At 42.9% G+C, this 8,436-nt stretch overlaps 1 long non-coding RNA gene across 1 annotated transcript; it reads left to right on the top strand.

Moving 5' to 3' along the window:
* Positions 1-1,127: 1,127 nt before the first annotated feature.
* Positions 1,128-6,165, top strand: LOC134484862 (uncharacterized). The gene is made up of 3 exons (XR_015649229.1): positions 1,128-1,569; positions 4,780-4,842; positions 5,450-6,165. It is a non-coding gene; the product is annotated as an uncharacterized LOC134484862 (long non-coding RNA).
* Positions 6,166-8,436: the final 2,271 nt, after the last annotated feature.

Here is an 8,436-nt window from a genome sequence, read left to right as displayed (position 1 = left end):
TTCTACTTTATGTTTTAATTTGTGTATATAAAACAAAGGTGGTTTGGGGAGGAGAGTAGTACCAAGTAGGTCGTTTAATGAGGAATAATAGGATCCTTGTTGTCTGTGGCCTCTACGCTTCCTTTACTACATTCTAAGATAAGATAAAGGTTCCTTCCCATTCGCTCTGCTTAATGGGGCTTGGGCGAAGGGCACCTGGCAAAGAAACTCACCTTAGAGAACATTCTGGAAGAAAAATGGAAAATTTCCAAGAATGCTAATGTTGGAGAGAGTACAGGAAGGTGTCTCTGATGGCCAGGTCCCAGAGGGAGGGAAGGTTTAAGACAGCCATTCTCAACCTGTAGGTCATGTCCCCACAGGGGTGGCATACCATATATTTACTTTATAATTCATAACAGTAATGAAATTACAGTTATAAAGTAGCAACAAAGTAATATTATGCTAGGGGGTCAGCACAATATGAGGAACCATATTAAAGGGTTGCAGCATTAGGAAGGTTGAACATGGTTTGGGGGTGACTTTGTGTATCATAGAACCTAGCCCCTCAGCATCTGCCGTCAACCTGTAAACCTTCAGAGAAGTGAATGGACTGGCTTTCCTGTGGATGACAGTGAGTAACCAGAATTGATGTCAAATCCTTCATAAATCTACGTGCATAAAAAAAAGACAGCAGACACCTCAGTGACACCCTTCCTGCCCCATGGGAAAGAGACAAGGAGGAGGATCAGTTGCCAAATGCTAAGTGTTCAGGCTTAAGGATAGAATTGTCATATAGTTTTAAAATCAATCACCTTTTTTTTTCTAGTTGAGGTAGAGTGCTTAGCTAGCAAGTACACTTCTCTGGGTCCAATCCCCAACATCACACATTTCGCTCAATACACATGCTCTCATGCATGCACACACACAGGCTCACACAGACACAGACAGACAGACAGACATGCTCACTTACACAGACACATACAGACTCACACAGGCTCACACAGACACAAACACACAGACACACACATATGCTCACTCACACAGATACACACACAGAGACATACACAGGCTCACACAGACACAAATACACACACACACACACACACACACTTTCTTTTCTTTCAGAAAAAGTTATATAGCCAAGTTGTGGTAGTACACACCTTTAATTCCAACACTCGAGGCAGAGGCAGAGAGGCAGAGGCAGAAAGAGACAGAGAGAGGCAGAGAGAGGCAAAGGCAGAGGGGCAGAGGCAAAGAGGCAGAGGCAGAGGCAGAGGCAAGCAGATCTCTATGATGAATTCAAGACCAGCCTGGTCTACAGAGTGAGTTCCAGGACAGCCAGTGCCTCCTTTTTGGTTTTATTTAATTAAGAAATTTTAATATCTCTCTCTCTCTCTCTCTCTCTCTCTCTCTCTCTCTCTCTCTCTCTCTCTCTCTCTGTGTGTGTATGTGTTTGTGTGTGTTTGCCACAATGTATGCGGTTGCTGTCAGAGGCCAGAAGAGAGTGTTGGATCCCTTGGAACTGGAGTTACAGACTGTGTGAGCTATCGGTCAGTGCTGGGAAGAGAACTTGAGTCCTCTGGAAGAACAGTAAGTGCTCTTAACCACTAGCCATTCCTCTAACACACAGAGTTAGATTTAAAGGGAGGGTGTGATGAGCTTTTCTACTGATACTCTCTACTTCTTGCCAAGTATTAAGTTGGGGCTATTCAGACCGGGTTTTTCTTCAGACAATGAAACGACATGTGTAGTTTGAAATTTGTGCAATCCATAATATCAACAGGAGGGCTGGGAAGATAGCCAAGTCCTTGTCTTGAGAGTGTGAGAACCTGAGTCTGATCCCCAGAGCCCAGCAAAACAGCTGGGCCTGGTGGCTCACTTGCAATCCCAGTGCCGGGGAAGTTGAAGCAGGTTTGCTGGTGGTCAATCGGCATGGCCTACTTGTTGAGTTCCAAACTAGTAAAAGACCTTGGAGGGGTGGGGAGGATAGAAAGAGGTAGATGGTGTCTGTCTTAGTTAGGGTTTCATTGCTGTGAAGAGACACCACGACCAAGGCAACTCTTAGAAAGGGCAACATTTAATTTGGGCTGGCTTACAGTTTCAGATGTCCAGTCCATTATCATCGTGGTGGGGAGCATCGCGGCATCAGAGCAGACAGTGCTGTTCTATAAGGAGCTTCCTGTTCTACATCTTGATCTAAAGGCAGCCAAGAGGAGACTGGATTCCACAGTTGGCCAGGAAAGGCTCTCTTTCCTCACTGGGTAGAGCTTGAGCTTAGAGAATTCAAAGACTATATATACATTGATGTACTTCCTCCTACAAAGTCACACCCACTCCAACAAGGCCACACCCACTCCAACAAAGCCACGCCTCCCAGTAGTGCTACTTCTCAGCCAAGCATATTCAAACCAGCACAGTGCCTAAGGAAGGATGCTTGAGTTTAAGGTTATCCTCTGCCCTACACACTCAGGAACACACCCCACATATATCTACACACATGAACATGGACACACATGTGCAATTCTAACGGGAGGACACTGTCTTCAAGCTCCTCAGTCCTCCCAGAGGCAGTAATTTTCCACTGTAAGACTATCCACTGGGCACACTTGAGTGAAGTCTCATCACTCCGCAAGGGAAGTAGAAGGCACTTGGCAAGGAATTTCCGACACCAGCAGTATTTTTCATTTGCATATCGTTAGGTGATTTGCATGCTAGTTAAGTGAAGGATGCTGCAAATGCATTTTTCATTTACATTACCGAGAGGAGGAAATTAGAAGACGACAGGATGTATGTAAAAGCACTTTATAAAGTACTCTCAGAAAATGTAGTCCTGTAGTAGCAAAATCAGCCAGAAACTGGGGTGTGTGTGTGTGTGTGTGTGTGTGTGTGTGTGTGTGTGTGTGTCGTATTCTGAGGGATAGCCATGAGGCACAGGAAAATCACTCTCTTATAAAACTGGCATTGTAAATTACCAGGTAAGGTCTTACACTAAATATCTTACCATTTGATCACATATACATTGGGCTGAAGAGATCGCTAAGGTTTCAGCCAGGTGTGGTTGCGCATGCCTTTAGAGAGGCTGACTCAGGGGGAGCTCTGTGAGTTCAAGGCCAGCCTGGTCTTAACAGTGAGTTCCAGGTCAGCTGGGATTACATAGTGAGACCCTGTCTTAAAAAGGAGGAGAAGGAGGTGGTAGAGAAGGAAGAGGGAGTATTTTTTTAAAAAAAAAACAACATATATATATTTTATGTCACATATATGTGTATATGTTATATATATACATATATATAATTACACACATATATATGTAATTTGTGTGGAGACAGCATACATGTGCCACAGCTCACATCTAGAGTTCAAAGGTCAGCTTATGGGAGTCTATTCCCTCCTAACATATGGGATTAAACTCAGCCTGTCAACCTTGTTGGTAAGTGTCTCTACCCTCTGTGCCATTTCACCAGCCCCAGGATTGTTGAAAGCCTCAAACAGAACACCAGATATTTACTTGCTTTTATTTTTGAAAAAGAGAATCTTATATGTTTTAAAAAATTGTTTACAACTGTATATATGCCGTATGTGTGTGCATGTGTGCACCTGTACCGTGGCTTCCAAGTGGAGGTCAGAAGATAACTTTCCAGACTTGGTTCTCTCCATCTACCACATGGATCTCAGGAATGGGACTTAGACAGTCATTCATGCTTGGTGGCCAGCACCTCTACCCACTGAGCCATCTGTCTGGCCCCAAGCTCATTGTGCTTGTTCAAGCTATCGATTCTTGTATCCTATTATAGTGGGAAAAAGTATTACTGGGTTTCTTTAAGAATAGTACCTCCCTTTCCTTTTCTACTATTGGGGTGGTGTTGGCCTTCTCAGTCTGGCTTCCTCACGTCTGAACTACATTCTCACTTTTCCTTCAGCCCCTCTATACTTCCCCATGGGTGATTTCTCCTACTATGCTTCTCTTTTAGCACCAGACACACTGCTTTCCCTATGCCTTGAGACCTTAAGGAATGCATTTTCATTTCTAGACCCTTGTTTCTCTTCCAATAAATCTGCTTCTTCTTTCCATCATGGCCTACAGCCTCAGCATGCTTTCACATCTTCGTAAAACGTTCTTCACGCCTCTGGAGCATATCCGTTTTAGGCCACTTTCGGGCGTTAACTCTTCAGCATTGGTCCTTTGATAACTCTTTTTTCATGGTAGTCATATTCCCATGCGCTTGGTAACATGTTACCATCATTATTGTGTGTTCGTCTTCATGGGTTCTTGCAGGGAGGACTATGCTGTGGACTGACCTGTACCCTGCTCCCTATTTATATGTTGAAGCCTGGGGTGGTTATTTTTAATGCCTTGACTTGACAGGGCCATGGGATGCCCAGAAGGATGGTTTTACACAGGAGGTACCTGTGAGGGTTTCCAGGAGAGATTAGATTTGGATTGCTTGATGGGCAAAGCAGATGACTCTGTCCAAGACTACCATGAGACAGTCTGCAAGCCCCTGGTAGAGTCTTCCAGAGGAACACCTTTATCTTAGCATTCCTAGCTTTCAGGAAAACTATGAAGAAATCAGTTTCCATTGTCTAAGCTACCCAGCCTGTGCTAGTTCCCGTTTTCCTTGTTGTGACCCAAATATCTGACAAAGAACAACTTAGAGAGGTAAGGGTTCATTCCAACCAGCAGTGTGACGAGATATAGCCCATCAGGATGAAGGCGGGCATGGGAGCTGTCACTTGGCATTATCTGTCAGATTGCAGATTCAGGAATTCTGGGACCTGCCTCATGTTCTTCTTTCTGTTCAGCCCAGGACCCCAGCCCAGAGGATCTTGCTGCCACCGACATTCAGAGGGACTCTTCCCCTTTCAGTAAGAATCTTTCTGGAAACATGCTCATGGACACACCCAGAGATGTGTTTCCATGGCGACTACATCCAGTCAAGCTGATGATGAAGATGAAACATCACACAGTCTACGGTGTAATTTTTTTAAATAGAAACATTAGAAAATTAAGATAGTTTTCGACCCCCAAGCATGTGAAAATTATCTCACAGAACACCTTTTGTATTTATGTCTATTAGATCTTTCAGAGCTTCAAAGGTTTGTATCTATTTTTAACCAATTTTTATGTGAACTTATTTACACCGAGTCATTTTCTAAGAAAATGGAGGTAGGGTCGGCTTTCCCAGCAAAGAGTTTTAACTCTGTCCGATGAACACGTGACCCAGGGCAGCGCCGTACCTGCCCTTCAGATGTGCCCATTTCAAGGTTCAGTCATTCTTCCTCTCTGACTGACTCCCCAGGCCAGGGATGGGGTCTCTCTGGCTCTGCTACAGCTTCTGGGCTTTACGGGTTTGGGGATGGGGGTGGGGGATAGAAAGTGGGAGTTATTTAAGAGATTCTAAGGTCTCTACATCTACCCCTGGGTACGTCTTGTCCCCGCCCATCCTCCACAAGGTCTTTTTATCCCCCACAGGTGCCTGGAACATCAGCCCTCTTTTTTCAGCTTCTGTTTCTCAGCTGTTTCTGCTAACTGGAACTGTGTAGTAGGAGGGGAGCCCTTCTCAAGTGGAATCTGAAATATGTTTGCTTTCCAGTATGTATTGAAAGAGGACATTAAAAAAAATTAAACATTAGAAGCCACTTTGCTGTTGTGAAGTAGAATAAGGAAATTATCTGTAGTAGAGCTGAGGATGTACCTCAATCAGTACAGCACTCGCTACAGGAGGCAGAGTTTGATCCCCAGCACCCCATAAACTGAATACAAAACTACAAACCTGTGAACTCCAGCCAGACTCAGGATAAGGAGGCAGAAGACCACAGCTGCAAGATTACATAGTCAGTTCAGGGACAGCTTTGGCTACATGTGGCTGTATCTCAAAATAAATAAATAGATAGATCGATAAACAAATACCATGCTAGTGGTTAAGTAATAACTATCATGACTATGCATATAGTGATAATATATAGCTGTAACATATAGAAGGACAAGTTCACGATACATAGAGATCTAGAGAAAGACAATGGTACATTTAAGTTATGTACATTTAAGTCCATGACGCAATACTGCCCACACAGCTGTAGATTACTTTCTTGTCATAGTTGGGCAGAATTTATGTTTCATGTTTATGCTTTTCACACACGTGTAACCAGATAAATAAATAAATAAAAATGATCATCTGTAATCACCCCAAATCTTTAGTGTGCAGTCAAGTTTCTCAAACTCATTTTCCTCTTGTAAAGACTCCCCCAACTCACATGAATTCTTCATTATCAAGAGTGATTCAGTGTCCCTCTGCCCCTCCAGTCCTCTGGAGTTTGACTGTGATTCATGTGTTGGAGAGCCCAGATGACCACACTTCCTGCTGAAGGGTATCAGACGATCTCACCAGCATGGAACGTCAGTAAATACGTATGAGTGGGCTCCAGGCAGAATGGAGGAGGAACATGTGCTGTGTGGTGGTCATTATGTGTTCTCGTCGCAGCTCAGCCTGGGAGAGTGATCTCTCATAAGATATCGTGGGGAAGAGGGTTCTTTTTCTGGTTTTGTTTTCATTTGTTTATCTTGTGAATAGATGGCTCCCATGTTTCTGTAGCCAACATGTAACTACAACCATAGGTAGGGAAGGAACCTGAAAGAGACCATGAGCAAGTACCAATGGAAACCTGAATGTCTGCCTCCCACTCTCCAGTTCTAGTTTCCACCTTGCCAGTGATTCAGGTGACATTTCAGTCAGATATATAATCCCAACAGTGGAGAGACTGAGGTTCCTCCACCCCCCCAAAAAGGCTCTGAACCAGCAGCTGGGAAATCTGGGGGTTTCTTGAATGTAGCTTCTCAGGCTCCATGACGCAACTTGCTGAACACTGGAGTTTGAGAAGTCATTGTCTAGATGGTTTCATTGTGGTGCACATCTGTAAACTCAATATTCAGGAGACAGAGGCAGGAGGATTGGGAATTTGAAGACATATAGTGAGAAATAGAGAAAGAAAAGCAAAAATGTCCAGTCTGGAGTATTAGCATTGGAGTCATGTTAACATTGACCCTTAGATTCATTGACATTACCTGAAGAAAAGAAAGTCTCCCATTGGCCTACCCAGCCAGATAGGGGGCTATACATGTATTTATTAATAAATACTAATTAATAAATTATATATATATATTATACAAATAGCATGGCACTGGCTTGCTGTTATCAAGGACAACAGAAGGATCTTGTTCTCCACATAGAGTATATTTTTAAGTCTATAAATGAGCCAGAGATTCTGTTTCTACTCAGTCTAGCACGAATATAGTCGCACTTCCAATCTCTATATTAGAAGCAAGGCACAGTCTCTTTTCAGGCTAATGGTTCCTCTCATCAATCTGTCTTTCTTTGGTGATCAAGTTCCACACGCTTATTTCTTTTTTTATAACTCATCTTCCTTGCTATGATTATTCGTCCTTCTAATATTAACAGCAATTAGACTCACCTCCTGGTGCGTCACGCCGAGTCAATCTTCGACTGTCAAAGCAGGGTGATCTTAGTCTTGTCTCAGTAACGAACTTTGACAACCAAAACAAAGTGTGGGCAGAAGACACGAAGAGAATTAGCAACAAAGCATCGTGGGTGACACATATGCCTCGGACATCTTGGTGGCTTCTGTCTTTTCTCAACTCATGGAAATGACGGCATTCATTCCCCTGGAACTGCGGCAGGGACTGTGGCATTGTCTTAAGTATTTCTCTGGAAACTTTTAAAGGAAAACTCCTTAAAAGCCATCAAAACATTAGCATTCTCTTTCTAAACCTAATCTATTTAATTTTATTGGAAAACATTTACATAGCTCATCAACAGACTCCCTAGTATTGAGTAATATTTAGCATGCTGTAATCACAGGAAAGAGAGATTTAGATTAAATGCTGTTTTTTTTATTACTATTCAATCATCATAAGTTGTTCCACTTTTTATCCTTTTAGTCAACAGATTTCAAAGGAGGGAAAATATCTTCATTTGCAAGCATACCTGTATTTATCTCCTATTATATTTTCCATTAGTGTCTCCATGAGATTTATTCCTGGTGATTTTCAGTAAAGTAAATGTGAGTCTGCTTGTGCCAGATGCTAATAACAAAGATGAATGCATCCTATCTCTTAGGGATGTTAGGAGAATAAATTAGATAATATTTACAGGGGAATTTGACCATGTTAGAGGTAGTATGGAGATGAAATATGTCTTTAAAAATATTAAAGAACACCGGTTGCAAAAGTACTGTTCAGTTTTCGCCATACTGACTATACCGTGCCAAGGTATTTTCTGAGTGAACTCATAGGGGCTTTGCGGGATAGACATCACATCTGACAGTCAGAGCCAGGTCTGGGTCGGTTCAGCTCAGGCATAGATTCAATGTGTAAAGTCTTCACCTCTGTCTTTATGTTTACCTGTATGGAGCCTGGATTCCTGGCAAAGCCTTGCGTATGCT

The sequence above is a fragment of the Rattus norvegicus genome, chromosome 1 (genome assembly GCF_021556685.1).
Source record: "Rattus norvegicus strain SHRSP/BbbUtx chromosome 1, alternate assembly SHRSP_T2T, whole genome shotgun sequence".
In the NCBI taxonomy this organism is placed as follows: domain Eukaryota; kingdom Metazoa; phylum Chordata; class Mammalia; order Rodentia; family Muridae; genus Rattus; species Rattus norvegicus.
The sequence above is the reverse complement of the archived record's forward strand: the minus strand, read 5'-3'. Positions and strand labels throughout refer to the sequence as shown.